General features: G+C 40.3%; 1 protein-coding gene across 9 annotated transcripts in view; it reads right to left on the bottom strand.

Moving 5' to 3' along the window:
• The window catches only part of WDFY3 (WD repeat and FYVE domain containing 3), a 151,377-nt gene that overhangs the window by 107,561 nt on the left and 26,540 nt on the right, over window positions 1-17,276 (bottom strand). For 7 of the 9 annotated variants that reach the window (XM_039698430.1, XM_039698433.1, XM_039698431.1 and 4 more), the window contains exon 2: window positions 11,467-11,561. The exons of the other annotated variants lie outside the window; for them this stretch is intronic. The gene's annotated coding sequence lies outside the window, so the exon portion shown is untranslated. The remainder of the gene's footprint in view (window positions 1-11,466; window positions 11,562-17,276) is intronic. 9 annotated transcript variants of the gene reach the window in all.

The raw sequence follows: 17,276 nt of genomic DNA, 5'->3' as shown, positions 1-17,276 counted from the left end.
CATTCATGCATGGAGGCAAAAGGATGTGACTGCAGTCATTGCCCACAGACATCTGGGGATGGTGTACAAAACTCACACCTTGATGAAACAGAAAGGAACTGCAAGTTACTTTTACAGAGAGTAAAGATAAGAAGGAAGCAAACGTATGCCACCTTTTCCTACAAGGAACAAATCTGTCCACACTGAATCTAGAATGTGATTTTTGCCTGGATGATGATAATTCCACTTCCTACATCTTTATTTAGCACTCATTATGATCTGTCATCACCATGAACCCAATTCTCAGTACTGTTTTTCTTTAAGGAAGCCTTTAACAAGACTTAAGGACTTCCATTTTCTCAGCTCAGTAATAAACTGATAACCAAGCTAAAGAATTGAAAATGCTGAAAAAGCAAACTGCCAGAAAGCTCAAACATAGGCTATTTAGACTGGAGACATGGATTTAAGGTGTCTGGCTTTCTACACTTTACATCTTTTTCAAGTAAAATGAAAGATGAATTCTTATTTTGTCTCAAACTATCACACACAATCCTGAGAACGAAAAGGTAAATCTGCTGTTGTAAACGTTTGAATAGCTAAATCCACCACTTGTTTAAAAGCAGCTTTTGAAAAACATCACGGGAACTGAATGAGTAATTTTCACTTTTCAGAAGCCAAATGGCACATAATGAATATTGTATCCAGCTAGGAAGAGCAGAAAATCTCATCTTTGAGGTATCTGTAACAGATGGTCCTTCATCTCTTCACAAGACCAAGAAATACCATCCAACCAACCCTAAGGCTACCTGAAATCCATATTTGACTGCTGGGTTCTACACACCTTCATCTATGAATTTCAATGCAAAGTCTAGAACCATCTCATCTGCATATAAACACAGATCTGATCTCCAAAAACCGGTTTAGGTTTGCTAGCCATCAAAGAAGGTAGAAAATTCCATATCTCAAACTTGCTCCATGGTATCTGCTTAGCTTGGAGAAAAAAGATAATATTTACACCAGAAAAAGGTTTTCAATAATTCATGCAAGGCAGAAATATAATTTCCAGTGCAGGGCTGAGGACCAAACAAACTCTTCATGTGTAAAAGAAACCTTTCTTCTTTATGAGAAGAGGAATGGTCATTCCAGAAAATAAATCCATCTTGCCATGTTTCATTACCCCTAATCATCAGTCACAGTGAAGATCAAAGTACAGGGCTCTATGCAGGTATTATGTTAGAAAGGAGACACCTGCATTAGCACCTTCAGGTGGCTCATTCATAGACATCCAGGCTCCAAGAAACCATTTGCCCCTGCTTGTGCAATCATACCATTGAGACATTTTTTCCACTATGACCTGTTCCAGTGTGGTCTCAAAGCCGGCAATCCAGCTCTGAGAGCCATGAAGTCTGAGCGAGCTCTGGACATACAATTCCTCCTCTACTCAAGGAATGCAAAGGACATTTTTTATACAGAAAATATGCTAACCGAAGAGACAAAAATATGTGTAACACAAAAATCCTGACAGGCAGAAGCAAAGTCCAACTTGGCTAGAGCAGACACAAAACATGACAAAAATAGAGACATTGCTCACCAACATGTATTTTTGAAACACTTATTTATAGAAAAATGATGCCTAGTAAGTTAACAGGTTTTGGACTGAGGGAACAGAAATTCTGTTCTTCAGTGTAACCGATATGAATACATTATAAACCCAGCAGATTACTTCAGGAACCTATAATTTGTCAGATTTATGATAACCTGGAACTTTGTAACTGGATATTTGAGGTGGGAATGACACCCCTTAACACCTGCTGGTTGACAAGACAGTAGATAAACAAACTCATATTATCCTGCAAACCTCAATACTGCTATAAACACCTGCAGCCAAAAAACACATCGAGGAAAAGTAAATACTGAAACATCATTTTAGTTTTGAACATATGCTGGCAGAACTGAAACATCTCAGAAACATTTGCAGCTCAGCAAAATTATCTGAAATGGAGGAATCAACTGGAACATTTTATCGGAAGCTTATGAACAAACTAACCTATGCAGCATCAGAATACCACAAAGACAGGTAACAACTGGCTAAAAAACTCAAACTAAGAACAGTCTATTTGCTTACTCAATATCTTGGAGAGCAACTTCTAATTGAATTCTTGATGTTTTCTGTAGTAAAGTATCTTGAGCGTCTTTGAATGCTGGTTTTCTTGTTTTGTTTTTGTTTTGTTTTCAAAAGGCCTAAATAAACTGATTTGCATTAATTGGACAAACAGGATACTAGTTAGAGCCCATTAGGAATACAGCAGAACTGAAATTTGAGCTTGAAGTCCCAAACTGCATGCAAATGACTAAACCATGAAATTCAGGAGAGAAAATTCTGCTAAGAAGCCCCTAGAAAACAAAAAAAAAGGTGAGAGGATGAGAAGGGACACACACAGAAAAACAAAGAAAAATGGAAAATAATCTGGGATCTGAGGAGACAAGTGTGTGCTTGGTTGGAATGCAGACATCAACAAATTCACAGGAATAATAACACTGCTCTGGAGAGTGGCTCTTGCATTCATAGCAAACAAGCAAAGCAAAAAAGCCTTCCTAGGAAAGTTATTGCATTCAAACCAGTAGTGAAACAATGAGCCACCATCAAAAATGGGGAAGAGTGCTTTGCTCTATTCACCTTTTGAAATAATGGGGAGTGGGAGGGTGTGGTGTGGAAGAGGGAAGGAAACCAGCAAAACTGGAACAGGAGAGAGCCTGTATATCTTCACAGTAAGGCCATGCAGGAAGCAAAGTAGCCCCAAACAGGACATGTTCAGTAATGACAATAGTGACCCTAAGCATGGTTGTCATATTTAGCTAAAAAAGCCACTGAATTTTTTTAACAGGATCACGGTCCCTGTTTGTGGTAGCAGGTTTTCTTCTCAACAGCAATCTAAAGCAAAAACTTCCTGCAGCCATGTAAACCAGCCATTTATACACCAAAAAGAAAACATTTATTCTGCCTTTAGGAAATTTGCATATGAAGGAACAGTAAGTAGAAGCCCATTACCTGTAAAATTTGTCTCCATAGAGCCACCCTTGTTTCTAACAACATGGATAAGAAAAACAACAAAATGATCCTACCAGCACATGTTTGGCTGATGTAATAAAATTCCTCTCTCTGCTACCATCGAGGCAGAAATATTGTAACAAAAACTGCAGCCTATCTGCATTTAAATCAGCATTAAAGGCTGGGCACAAATGCTTGTTTATTCTTCAAGCAATAGGAAGTAAATCAGGGTGAATAAACCCAATGTTTTAAGCTGCATGTTCATAGTATCTCTATGTGCAAAACAAAATACAGCAGCCCAAGACCTTATAATTAGCAATTCAGTCCAGAGATTAATGGAAAAGAAGCAGAAATACTTGCATACACGTTACCTACTGCCTGAAATTAGGATGGTCCAAAGGCATCCACTGAGCTCCACTGGAATCAAGTTCTGCATACCATACAGTACAGAACCAAAGGACTACTTAGGCTGGAAAAGACCCTTAAGATCATCAAGTCCAACCTCTAATCCAGCACTGCCAAGTCCACCACTAAACCATGCTACCAACTGCCTCATCTGCACATCTTTCAAATACCTCCAGGGATGGTGACTGGAGCAGCCCCTTCTCTGAGCAGACTTTTTCAATGCTTGATAACCCCTTCTATGAAGAACTTTTTCTCAATATCCAATCAAAGCCTTCCATGGCACAACTTGAGGACATTTGGTGGCTGACACCACCAAATGGGATCCTGGAGTGCATCTGGTAGATTGGGGGAGGTGATCCTGCCCCTTTACGCAGCCCTGGTGAGGCCACATCTGGAATACTGTGTTCAATTCTGGCCTCCATAGGACAAGAAAGACGAGGAGCTACTGGAGAGGGTGCAGAGGAGGGACACAAAGATGATGAGGGGATCTGGATCACCTCCCATGTGCGGAGGGACTGTGGAAGCTGGACCTGTTTAGTATGGAGAAGAGAAGATTGAAGGGGATCTCATTAACGCCCATAAATATCACAAAGGTGGGTGCCCAGAGAACAGGACCAGACTCTCTGGCAGTGCCCAGTGACAGGATGTGGAGCAATGGCCATAAACTAAACACAAGAAGTTCTGCTTCAACATGGAGGAAGAATTTCTTCACATTGAGGGTGGCAGAGCCCTGGAGCAAGCTGCCCATGGAGGTTGTGGAGTCTACTTCTCTGATGATATTTCAAATCCACCTGGACATGCTCCTGTGCCACCTGCTCCAAGTGACCCTGCCTTGGCAGGGGGGTTGGACTGGATGATCTCCAGAGGTCCTTTCCAACCCTAATGATTCTGTGAATTCTTCTCATCCTGTTACTTGGGACAGAAGACTGACATCCACCTCACTAGCACTTCCTTTCGGGTAGTTGCAGAGAGCAGTAAGGTCCTCTTTGAGCCTCTTTTTCCCTAGGCTAAACAATCCCACTTCCCTCAGGTGCTCCTCATAAGAGGCACTACCAGTGGGAAAAACAGTAAAGATTCCTATGCTTTGTATAACTAAGCAAGTACTGTAACAATGGGAGAAAAGTACTGTTTTTTCTCCACACCTTCCTTCTCTTCTGCTCCTCCCTCCCTTCTCCTTCCCCTGACCCCTCTCTGTTGGGTGGCACAAATTGCAGATAAAAGCAATTCAACCCCTCTCAGTCTGATCTTCAGTCTTCTTGAGGATTACAGGTAGAGCTGGACTATGTCCTGGGCTCCCAGGGTGGTTTTGGATCCAGCTCCACCAGACTGCACAGGGAAACACTTCTCAGGAGCCTCACATGGAGCAAAGACAAAAGAGCTGATTGTGAACCTCTCCTTACAGAAAACAGCTCTAGCTGCTCAGTAACACAAGAGACTGCTGCTCCCAGAACACTGTCTTGCACAGAAAGCCTGGGACAGACCCAAGGCAGGACTGAGCTGTTTGGATTTAGAAGTAACCCATCAGAGCTACGAGGTTTCCATCCCCAGCAGTAAATGAATGTGTCAGATAAAGGATTAAACAGGAAAAAATAAGAGAGGGGAAAGAAAAGACAAAACACCCCCACAAAATAAACACTTAACAAGAAAAAACACAAACATACAAAGCAGACTAAAACTGCAGACTGTAAAAGCAATATTAATTACTCAAATGAATGGATTCTTCCAGTTCTCCAGTAAATTTTTTTCAATGGCACACTTATTAAATTATCAAAGCGGGCGTAGACATTATTGTATATTGTAAAGCTGGTGTCTCTCATAAAGAGAAAAAGCTGCAACAGTTTAGAAAACCCATACTTATTTTGCTCATTTTTGATTGCTGATAAAGAGGTTGGTATATTTATTATTTACCATAACTACTTTCAAAACTATTTTTGTTTTTCTCTTCATTACTTGTGTTTTAGCCCTGCTTGGCAACAGTACCAAAATAAAAGCTGTATTTCACAATGAATAAATGATTTCTTGACACCAGTTTGCAGTGTATTACAAGAGTAAATACCTAGAAATCCTCCCAAAAGTGAGTTTCTCTTATTTAAAGGGAAAAAAGGAAGCCTATAGCATTCAAGAGTCAGGGAAAATACTCCCCTTATATTATTTTCTCCAACTTGTTAGATTTCTCAGAACATTTGTAATATAACTCGATAACAAGCTTGCTTCACAACTACTGCACTCAAGGCTCATATTAGCTGTATTTTGAAAACTACCCACATGACAAACTAAAATCAATTGTTTTCTTCCTTAGCTGGGATGATAAATGTCAACTACCTACTTTTAACATATTTCTCTAGAGCCAACATCCTAAACACAGAAAATTATGCACTGGTACATTACTCATTTTATTCAAAAATATCCCTAGATTTTCACTAAATCTCTGATCAATTGCAGCTTTGGTTCTCCTATAACTTCTCCTATAACAGCAAGTCTGACAACAAGAGGTACAACTTCACACGTGCTAGTCATGGAATTAAATTTTAGTCTGTGGGGGAAAGGTATCACGCAAAGAAATAAAAGCAGCTGGGATTCATTTAGGTTTCACCCTACCTTGAATCCTTGAAGTTCAGTGCCAGCATCTTAGTTTTCAAGTCGTCCCCTTTTAAGACACAAGAGACAGGAGACAAGCTCCCGTGCCTCCAAGGTGCCGCCAGCCCTTGGTCAGTAAACATCCCTGTGCCAGTCAGGCGGCTCTGCCGAGCTTTGCGCCACCAGCCCCCGTGCCGACTGTACCAGTGCCTGGGACTGTACCAGTGCCCGGACTGTACCAGTGCCCAGACTGTACCAGTGCCCGGAATTGGACCAGTGCCCGGGAATGTACCAGTGCCCAGACTGTACCAGTGCCCGGGACAGTGCCCGGGAATGTACCAGTGCCCAGGTGGGAGGGATTGTAAGCAAGGAGCAGCTGCTCTCTCCCGGCAGGCTGGGACTCCAAGGGAAGGGATCCCTCGTCCTTGCAATGCCCAGGCCCCAGTCACTGACACAGCTGCTTCACAAAGGATAAATCCAGCTCACACAAGCGCCGGATCAAGATGAAAAACTGTGTGCTCAAGCAAATCGACATCTGGTCAGCAGTACAATCACTGCAAAGGAGAATGATGTATCATGGCTTACAAATTAATTTGCAAGATGACATTTTCTTGCTTCTCTTATCACACAAGAAAGTAAATACGTTTCAATTTCGGTTACAACAGAACTAATTATTCTGGGGGAAAAAATAAACTAAGGACAAGAGACACTCCTTATTAGAATCTGGATCAGATGCAATGTGGATTTTCTTGATTAACTCTTCTGCTTTTAAGGGTTTTGTTGATCTGTTGTGGTTTTTTAACACTGTTTACTATTCTAGCTTGCAATGCCACTTTCATGCACAGCACCATACAATCTAGAACTGCCAGGTGTTTTGTTTCAATAACAAAAACTATTCAGAAGTGGTATTATTTTCCAAGGAAATGCATTATGTTATCCAAACTTGCATATTATGTCTCACCACTACTCTTGCCCCTTCCCCTAGTAATAACGAAGCGTACAGAAAACAAATTATGATTGAAGCTGCAGTTCTCTGAAAAGAATTCACTCAGAATGATTCTCAAATGACTACAGTGGACACTGCTTTCCAAAGAAATTTATCCCAGAAGAAGAAAGCTTGAGCATCCACTTAGTAAAAGCACAACTACTCAGATGGCATTTTTCCCTTGGATTCACCTATGCATACACACAATACTCACACTAAGGAAAGAGACTTCCTTGCTGGAGGAAAAAACATCAAGAAGAGAAGAAAAAAAGGAATAATAATTGTCTATCAAATGCACTGTAATGTCATTTATAGGTACAGAAATTACTGAGTAATTATTTAATGCAAGTCCTTTCTTCTGCAGTGCATCTGTGAAAGTGTATGGCCTCACTTAGATGACCTGCACTGTGCCTGGCTGTTCCTGGATGCAAAGAACCTAGGGACAGAACTTGCTCCCCACAAGAGAGAAAAACAGACTTTTTTAGTTGTTACCCTTTTCTCTGGTTTTGTGCTCCTTTTAAGCTTTGACAGTAAGCAGTGTACAGAATGAGGATAACTACTCTTGTTTTCTTGTTTATTTTTACGACAAACACAATGCAATAAACAGAGTGAAACCCAACAATATGCTGGCAAACAAAGGCACATGAAATAACCAGGTAAATAAATGCTCAATACTAAGATTTAATTGCAACAATAGTATCAAAGGCTTCTTCTCTTACACGTCCATATATTCCTTCACAATTTTATCGTACATTTCTTTTAGTTTGATTTTATTTCACTCCTCTGTCTTCTCCTAAGGTGACCTTTTAGCAACACCAAAGAGTTAGCAGTACTTCGAATATACTCTCACTGCAACACAGGCAGGTGGTAGCCCACTTCTGCACTATTATTTCCTCACTTACAAAAATTGCTGCACATCAGTTTCATCTCCCAGCACTTTGAACAGTTATTCTTGAGTCTACAGGAATGTGCCTTTGAGATTTCTCCCAGACAGCTTCCTGAAATTAAAATCAAACAAGGGAAAGCTCTAAAACTAGGTTTACCGTGCCTCCAGTTTGTTTCAATTCATGGGACTTAAAAGTCTTTCCAAGGGACTGCCTAAGGCTTGCCTTTCACAGGCTATCACTTATCAGCAGTGGCTCTTCCAATATTCCCCCTCCCTTTGGGACAGAAGATGGGGCATGAAACTTTCACAGCATTCCTGTAATTCCAATTACACCACTGGTGCACCACTCTCTGCTGCTAAGGTGTACCTTCATAATTTGTAGTTTTTCTAGAAAACCATTTGCTAGGATACCAAGCAAAAAGCCATACCCCAAGAAGTCAGGAAAACAGCAGCGGGGATCACAGAAACAGAGAACAGCATCCCCACAGAGATAACCTAAATAAAGATTTTTAATTTTTTTTTTTTTTTTTGTCTCACTATGCTTCCCATCCATAAGAAACTATGGCATCACAGATGGGAACACATCAGACAAGGGAGTTTCAGACATTAATCTGTTGCTAGCAAAAATTACTGACCCAGTGTGAAATATTAGTGTTTACCTCTAAGGGAGCCATGAAATGAATCTTTCATGATGACCTGACAACTATGAGAAGAGCATTGTGTATACAAGAGCATGGCACACAAGCACCCCTTTCTATCACAGGGCATTTAAAACAAAGCAGTATGACAGACTTCTCTGACACCATCCCAAGATGACAATTATTTCCATATTTCGTATCTTATTCTACAAAAGCTCTTAAAAAAATATGGTCACTCCTCCCTACTCACACATTTTTCTCCCTATGGCAGAATAAAAAAACTGCTACAAATAAACAAACACTTCCTTTCAAGGTCTAGTGCCGCAGTTTTCTAAAGGATAGAAAAGTACCACAAGCTGTGCTGTGAGTGTTGGAAGAGGCCATCCAATGCAGTAAACTCAGCATAATTAGGTTATACACACTGACTGAGCTCCTTTGGTATAACAAATAAACACAGGGTGAGTCAGGTTAAGCCAACACACACACTTTGCTTACCCCAGTGACAAATAGCTTCCTATCAACACTCTGGGCTGCCCATTCTGTCTACTCCCAAACTGACCTCACCAGCACAGCTCGTAAGCAAACTCCACTCCATGTACTAAAACTTAAATCATGGGTGCCATTGACAAATCCAGCCATGACAAGCTAGTATAATATGGAAGCCTACTTCAAATGCTTTTCCAAGTGATCTCAAATCCCTATTTAAGGGCTCCACAGAATGATTTTTAATAATTTCTGTTCCTGCAATATAGTAATTTAAGGAAGATCCCATTTGAAAAAAGCAAAATACTGCACATATTGCACTCAAAAGAACATCATTCAGAACCTTATACACTTCTATTTGTATCACTTCTATCCCTTGCCTCCCTTATGCACTGATCTAATTCATCTGTCAAGGAAGCAAACTAATCAGTTTGACACAATTTTCTCCCTAGCAAATTTACGTTGGTTGGCTGTCTTCCCTTATCTCATTGTCTCCTATGTGCTCATAAACTGTATGCAATTTTTACTATTATCCAAGTAGCTGCAGGTAAGTCATTCCACAGCTGGAGAGAAACTCAATGTGGCCCCATGGAGAGCTCGACCAAATCAAATATAGCAGGCTTGGGTCTGAAAGGAACATAACCACAACCCTAAAACCAAGCTGTTAAGTTCTGCCAGTTCTTCTGTGTCCTCAGAACTGGAAGAACAGGATGCATGATGTACCAAGGAAATATTTACTACATAAGTATCTGAATAGCAGATTGGGAGTCTAACAAGACAGTCTTCACAGTGTCACAAAATAGTCTGTATTCAACAGGCTGCTTGAAACCAACTGCTTTTACCAAGTCAAAAGGGAGACTACCATGAGAGGAGATGAATCTTTCATCTTCTTTTATTCTCCATAAAGTAGTATATATGTCTAAGAAACATCTAAACACAATAGGTTGAAGGGAGCTAGGTATTATCTATTAAAGTAAAAAAAAAAAGCATACTTCTGTCAGACCCCCTTGTGGACAGGTTTGTGGTTTTTATTAATGAATAAAACATTGGAAACAAAAGCAGCAGCACAGAGCTAGAATGAAAACATTGATGTTGGAGTGCAAGATTTCACATGGAAGGATGTGCTTTGGGGTTTCCGTCTTTCTGGATGCTTTTGTTAAATTAGAAGTGATACCTCACACTTGAACACTTTACAACTCTCAGTTTTATATGAAATTATATAAAATGGTGAGAATACATCAATGACTAAAGCTCTTGATACGAAGTGGCAGCACTTGCAGTTGTTGAGCTCATCATGCCTCAAAGAGTGATGCCAACTAACATTTCCTAGTCTATTCCCAGTGGGTCACCTCTTCACTTTCAGTGTCTGTGACATGCTGTAGCCTTTTTTCCACTGGGCTGTTTTTCTTTTTGCTGCAAACAGGTGTGTATGTCAAAGGGTGTCTAGCAAAGCTTGGACATTACTCTTCAGTAGCCACACCACACACACACCCCTATGCTTGTAAAGTAAGCTAACAAAGATTAGAATCCTTTACAGTAAACCAGACAGATTTAATAGATTTTCACTCAACTGCTCCTAAGGAAATTCACCTCTTTGCTTCAGCAGTGCACTTCCACAGGGCTACCCTCTTCCTGCTCTCCCTCCCACTTACTCCACCTAATTTTACTTGCTACATTCATTTTTTATCAGCAAAACCAAGCCTTATTGAATTTAACAGCTAAACAAGCTTTTTTTTTTTTACTTCACTAGTTTAAAAATACTCCACTAGTTAATAAATATATATTTAATCTTTGGCAACTTTCCAAAAAACATGGAAATAAGCTGGACTGAAAGTTTAGTTGCAAAACAAAAGCCTCTTGTAGGCTGTAATATTTGTAGCAGGACTATAAGGAGCTCTGGGGAAAAACATTCACAGCAAGCAGTCTATACAGTTTGTACAAACCCAAGTAAAGTAGGATATAACACCAAAATACAAGTCACTTGAGGCAGAAGTAGAGATAACAGTACCTCTGTGTGGATACAGATTGGACCCTTCTTAGCCTGTCAACTCTACTGAAGATCAGGAGTATTCTTCTCACAAAGTAAAAATGAGAAACTTGAGAAATTCAAAGAAGAATCAGGCACTAAAGACTCGTGTACTGTGATCATTCTTACCATTTTTTTTAACCTATTGATGAAAACCTACAACTTTAATGCAGCTTGTCTCTGAGCATGCATCACACCCACACAACTTTCTGTGACCACCCAGCAATGTATTTCCACAGCATCCCCACAAATAAACAGAATCCTAAATTTTGTTTGGGTAGAGCAATTTTAAGCTGACTGTGTTCTGACAATGCCTGAATTAACTCCCTTTCTGTGACAGGCAAATGAACTGCTTCACACAGAATTTATTGAAGGGTGTGCCAATTACAAATCAAAAGGCAATTTCCACAAAAGCTCTTCAACATTCACATCACTAACCTCTACAGCATTCCTGGGATCAGGGCAAACAGCTTCAAGAGAACAGGGCCCATTCCTTTCCGAGGTTTCTCTTCAACACCAAAGCTGCTCTTTCACTAGGTAAAAGAGAAAAAGGTTAGAATATAAATGTGACAATGAAGTCACAGAGCTCTGCTCTTCATAAATGAAAGAGGAGTCATTCCTATGACAACTGGACTTTCACAAACTAAGAAATCTTTTAAATAGCTCTGGGAAAAGGAACAGTAGCAAACTAGAAACTGGCAACACAGCAGTATTTCTCTGATTAAATGACACTCACTGAGAGCACATGAAGTGCTAAAAGAGTTAATACAAAGTGCAAGCCCAGTAATTAATGCACTGACAGCCCGTGATCAGCAAGAGCATCCCTCTGAGGAACCAAGTGACTTCTCATCATTACAGCAGGGGAATAAGAACTAAGCTACATTGATACTAACCCAGCTGAGCAACTGTGAAGCTACTGAATACAGAGTTTTCCCTGGCCTCTCCCCTAGTTTGTCTGCCTCTTATTTTCAGAGTTATAAAATATTCATCTTAGAACTTGCAAGCAGACACACAGAAACCAACAAGGGGCACCAAGTCTGAGCTCACTTCAGCACAACTCCATGAATCCATCACAAGGTTCTCCAGCTAACCCAGACAGGTGGTAGAGGCAGTAAACCCAGCAGTGGCAACTGTAGGACCTGGCAGACAACTAGGTGAAATGCTGCACCTTGGTTATTAGCCATGAGTTGGCAGACTTCTGATTAATTTACCTCTGATTCCCAGTCAGTCCCATCTGGCACTACTAGTACAGTGTTCCCACACTCTGGAGTACTGCACAATACAGGCATACCTAAAGCAACTGGAAACACTTTGTAATACTATTTATATCATTTATTGTTTTACTATTTAGTATATTAAAAGGAGCAGATAATATTTTGGTGGGGGGAAACTGACTTGGGTAAAAAAAAGCAGTACAGCATCAGGTACCTTTGAAAGGCTTTGCAAGAGAGATGGCACTAATGTGAGAATCTTGCTCACGGTGATGTTGCAGAGGTTAAAACAAGATAAAATTTTGTTACTATGTTGTTCCATGCTCTAAAATCTTACGTAACTTCCTAGCAAGTTCAAGTGACCAGCATTAACAACTAAAGGAGAATTTCTCTCTTAACTCCATTATCCATGACTGCGAAACCTTCCTCCAGTTCTGTCAGCTCACAGGGAAAAGTAAGGAACCACCAGCCACAACCAAATACTACCTGTGTGCACAGCACGTAAAACTGTAGAAATTGGACCACGGAACTCAGAAATACCAAAAGTAGGGAGAGCTCTTTGATTTTATCTCTGCAGAAGCAAGTATATATTTAAATTTTTGTTATAGGAACACTTACGGACAAACCTTAAATAAGGAACCACCATTTCAGCTATCTTCATTTCACCCTATTAAGAATTGTATTACATAAACAAATGCCTCTCAGGTTCAAAATTATAGATTTTTGTTTTTAAATACAGACAATGGAGGTTTCAGGCTCCAAATCAGAACAGACTGTCATCACACTGAACTTAATTAACAATTACTATATTTGCAAAGATTAAATAACCAATTATACTACAAGTACACAAAACCCACAAGCTTTCTCCAGCAGAAATTAAAGGGTAGTATCAGCAACTTTTCCAGCTAAAACTATAAAAAAGCCATGAGGAAGTACAACCTTGAAGACAGCTTGCAACCCTCTTTCATATGTGTTATTTACTTGGTCCCGAACACAAAAGTTTATCTATGGTTCATCTATATTCCCATAGTACATTTGGAATGCCTTGTTCTAAGTCCTGATTCCCTTACATTTATCCTACTTCCATATTTTGTCAGGGTCACAATAGCTTGAGAAAGACTTTATCAAATGTATCTGCACAAAGTGAATTGTTTTGACTTGCAGTCTCAAAACCAATAAACACATGGGAGCAGGAGGTCCTGTTTAAACATAGTTAACAAAAACTAAATGCCTTCTGTGGTGCCAAAAGACAAAGCACTTACTTCCATCAACCAATCTTCAGTATTGCCCAAGCTTTAATTCTCCCTGTCATCAGTTAGCAAAATTGACTGCAATACCAATAGCACACACCATCTATACTGCAGCAATGAGAAAAAAGATGGTGTTTTCAACCTTGAATATCCAAAAACACCAACATTCTCCAAAGAAATTCAACTAAACTAAGCAACAAAACAGGTTAGTTTTGAAGCCACCAGTTAAGAGCAAAACTCTGGAAGCACCAAAGACAGTTCAAATGACGCCAGTGTCCTCACACCCCCCAGCCTAGTGGAGACACAGAAGCCCTCAAGAAGAAATGGCAGCTACTCTGACAAAAGCCCTGCTACAAGTTCTGAGAAAGGAGAACCAGTTCTGGTCAGTGCCAAGAGGGCGGCATAGCTTAGTCACCTTCCTGCCTTATTGAGTCTCCGTGAAAAGGAGAAGTATCTCTGGGAAGTATACTGACTGGCATGTTCAACAAAACCTTTCCTGGACGAAAGGATTATGTTTTTTAAGCAAGATTCAGATTTAGCATTCCTAGATGATTTCTTAGGGCATTCACCCTCCCTCCAGCTGAACTAGATTGCAGACTTTCCACAGGGACAATGGATCTCCTGGCAATGTGCAGACAATATGGTACTCCATGGCTATGCTGCCTCCAGGCTTCCTTGTCCATCTCTGTCCACTAAAGGGTGCAGAAAGGAATGTAAGTACACCCTGAACCTCTCCAGACAGGCAGCACCTTGCTCTCTGGCTAATGGCTTTCCCATTTGCAGATCACACACTATCCTGAAGCTGCTCAAACCCACAAGAGAAAAGCAGCACAGCAAAGAAGCAAACTGCCCGTTCCGTATCCGGTGTCTGCCCCTGACCATTTCAAAAGCGTCTCAAGTGGCAATTACCTCATGAAAAAGCACACCGTAAGTAACCAGTGCAGCCGGGAGTCACGGCGGCCCCTCCTGCCGTGCAGAACGAACAGGGTGGTGGTGATTTCTGCTGCCCAGAACGCTGCACACAGGTAGTGTCTGATTCAGCCGATGGCAGCGCACACCAGCACCATCACCTCGCTTTCATGACCCACCACTGAACCCTGGCAGCAGCCACGTCTATTATTTTCCAGAAGTGTCATTCAGCAAACAAGTCTCAGCCACCCAAAACACCCCCACCCATGGCTTACATAAAGCTCCCTGCTGCACTGAAGGGCTTTACTTCAGTTCAAAGAGTTGGAACATATAATTTGCAACTATTTTCTCAAAACATAATATTAGGGTGGCCAGCTTGAGCATGACCAATAAAAACCTAAGTGGCACTTCACTGCAGTTACCATCAATTTTAACAGATATCTTCTTTTTCAGACAAGTCCCAATCTACAGGCTGTTCTTGAAGAGTTTATTTAGGTAATCTCCATAATAACATAAGGTAATTAAAAATATTTTTTCCATCATATGAATAAAAGCTTTTTGGCTTTTCTAAATGCAAAGTCTATTGGCTGAACATGTATTTTGTAACAAATGAACTCTGGAATTATAAATTGGGGTTTTTTTTTGTATAAACATGTTGAACTATTTCTTATCCAAACACATTTCTTCAAACCAATGCCAAGAAGTTTAAATTAAGTTCTAATAATATGTATTTATGACTTAAATAACTTCTCTTAGCTGCCACTACTCCTTTGTTCTCGTGAATTAAATAATTTGTTTCCTGTAACAAACATTTCCAGACCTACATCCTACTAGGTATTCAACCTAGTGGTTTAGGTCTTTTTATTTTGCCTCAGTATCTCAGTATTCACTATTTCTAGAGCTTAACAAATCAAACAGAATTTGATTGCTACCCCCAACAGACATCATACAAAAAGTGCTAAATAACAAAACCTCAGCAATCACAAACCACTTGGTTCCTGCAAAGAGGAAAACTGATCAAGTAACACCATTCAAATTTGCTTTTATGTACAACTTATTTCTGAAACAGAAATACAAATGTTATACAGACTTTCATCTTAGTTGCTTTCCCCTTATTTATTTTCCAAGTATTCCTCTGTGAATAAACTATATTTATCAACTTTATGCATGCCATACTGGTGCCATCAGAATATTAAAAAATTAAAGCCCTACAGGAACATAAGGTTTCTTCTGTGCCTACACACATCACAGATATTCAACAGAAACCTATTCACACCTAACCAGCCATTTTCCTCCCTGCTTCCACGTTTTGCAAAGTTACAAAACTCACTCACATGTTACATCAAAGAGGAGTCAAGGAAGACATTACATATAAACTGTTGTTGATAGGAATTACAGTAGCTGAGTGTTAGCACTTACTCCACATGGGACAAAGATAAAAATCCTGCCTCTGATGGAAAGAAATCAAAGGGATCATAAACATTATGTGATCCAAGTACATTTTCTGCCTTTTCTAGCAGAGATGTGTGCTTAGCATGCATTCTCAACCTCACTGGTTCACATTCAGACACACTGCAAGGGATGTGATGTCAAAGCCTGCCTTCAGCCAGATGAGGTCAGAGGTCAGGACCACAGACCAGCAGGAGCCTGGATCTGAATTCACACTGCCTACTATGATGAGAAATAACTTTGGCAACAACATATTTCTGCTGTACATAAAATCTGAGAGAAGAAACACAAATGTGGGCAATATGTTGTAAAAGTACTCCCAGCTGTTTTAACAACACGATCAGAATGGAAGAGCCAGATGTTTCCCTGCAACAAAGACAAGACCTTAAAAGCCAACATAAGGGTCAGACCCATTTGTAAAAAAAACAAACAAAAACCTCAAACAGGTAGAAAACTACAGTTTCTGGCTCCCTCCAAAACACTCTTTTCATTACTGTTTCTTATTCACTACTTCTGCCAAAACAAACTCTAGTATTGCAAAACTGCACGCAGGAACAAGTAAAGAAAGGTGCCACATCTGTTTCCAGTTAAAGTCCACAACTCCAAAACCTGGTTACTTTCTTCTCCTCACCAGCATTCCTGGACTCTTTTGCTTTTTGTTTATAAACCCAACTTTCAGCAATCTTGTCATACTTCCAAATGAATGCATACTTCCTAGTGAAGACTCCATTACCTCCTCCTGCTCACAGAGGATGAAGCAACACATTAAGGCACTTCACTTTCTCAGAGATCAGCCCCAGAGGTTCACAGTAGGAAACAGCAAAAATGGCACACCCAAGCCTACAGACACTTGTCACAACAGACTGCTTAAAAATTTTCACTATTATTCCATCCATCTTCAAATTAGAATATGGTTGAACACCCATAACTGTGTTCTTGCTGTACCCAAGACCCCAAGAAAGATGATGAGTGATGAGCACAGAGGAAACACCACTACAGCTTAAATACAACCTTCTGGAGGTGGAGGGGGAATATATAATCCCAACAACTAATCCTGTTTAGACAGGTAAAAAATAATTGGGTGGAAAAAAACTGAAGATACCCCACTCTGTGCAACAACATGCCAAGTTCCAAGCCAACCTTCAAAATACCTTCACTCTCAAGAGCGAAGGGAAGCACCCTCACAGAAGGGGTCTTAATGACAGACTATTACAGCCACCCTACGATATACAACTCTTAAATGTTGCTCCTCTTCACTGAAGTTTCCAAGAGTCAAACACAAACAACAGAAACCCTTGACAGATCACTTGGGCACCATGCACTTAGAAGTTCCTCCTTAATCTAAAAAATTCCAGTGTTGCCTTTCAGCCAGGTTTCTCCCAATACAGCAAAGCCTGAGAAGATGTAGATGCAAATGGCCAACGAGACA

This window comes from Passer montanus, unplaced genomic scaffold (assembly GCF_014805655.1).
Source record: "Passer montanus isolate IOZ18808 unplaced genomic scaffold, ASM1480565v1 scaffold125, whole genome shotgun sequence".
NCBI classification, from domain to species: domain Eukaryota; kingdom Metazoa; phylum Chordata; class Aves; order Passeriformes; family Passeridae; genus Passer; species Passer montanus.
Note: the sequence above shows the minus strand (reverse complement) of the source record. Positions and strands in the feature narration are given on the sequence as shown.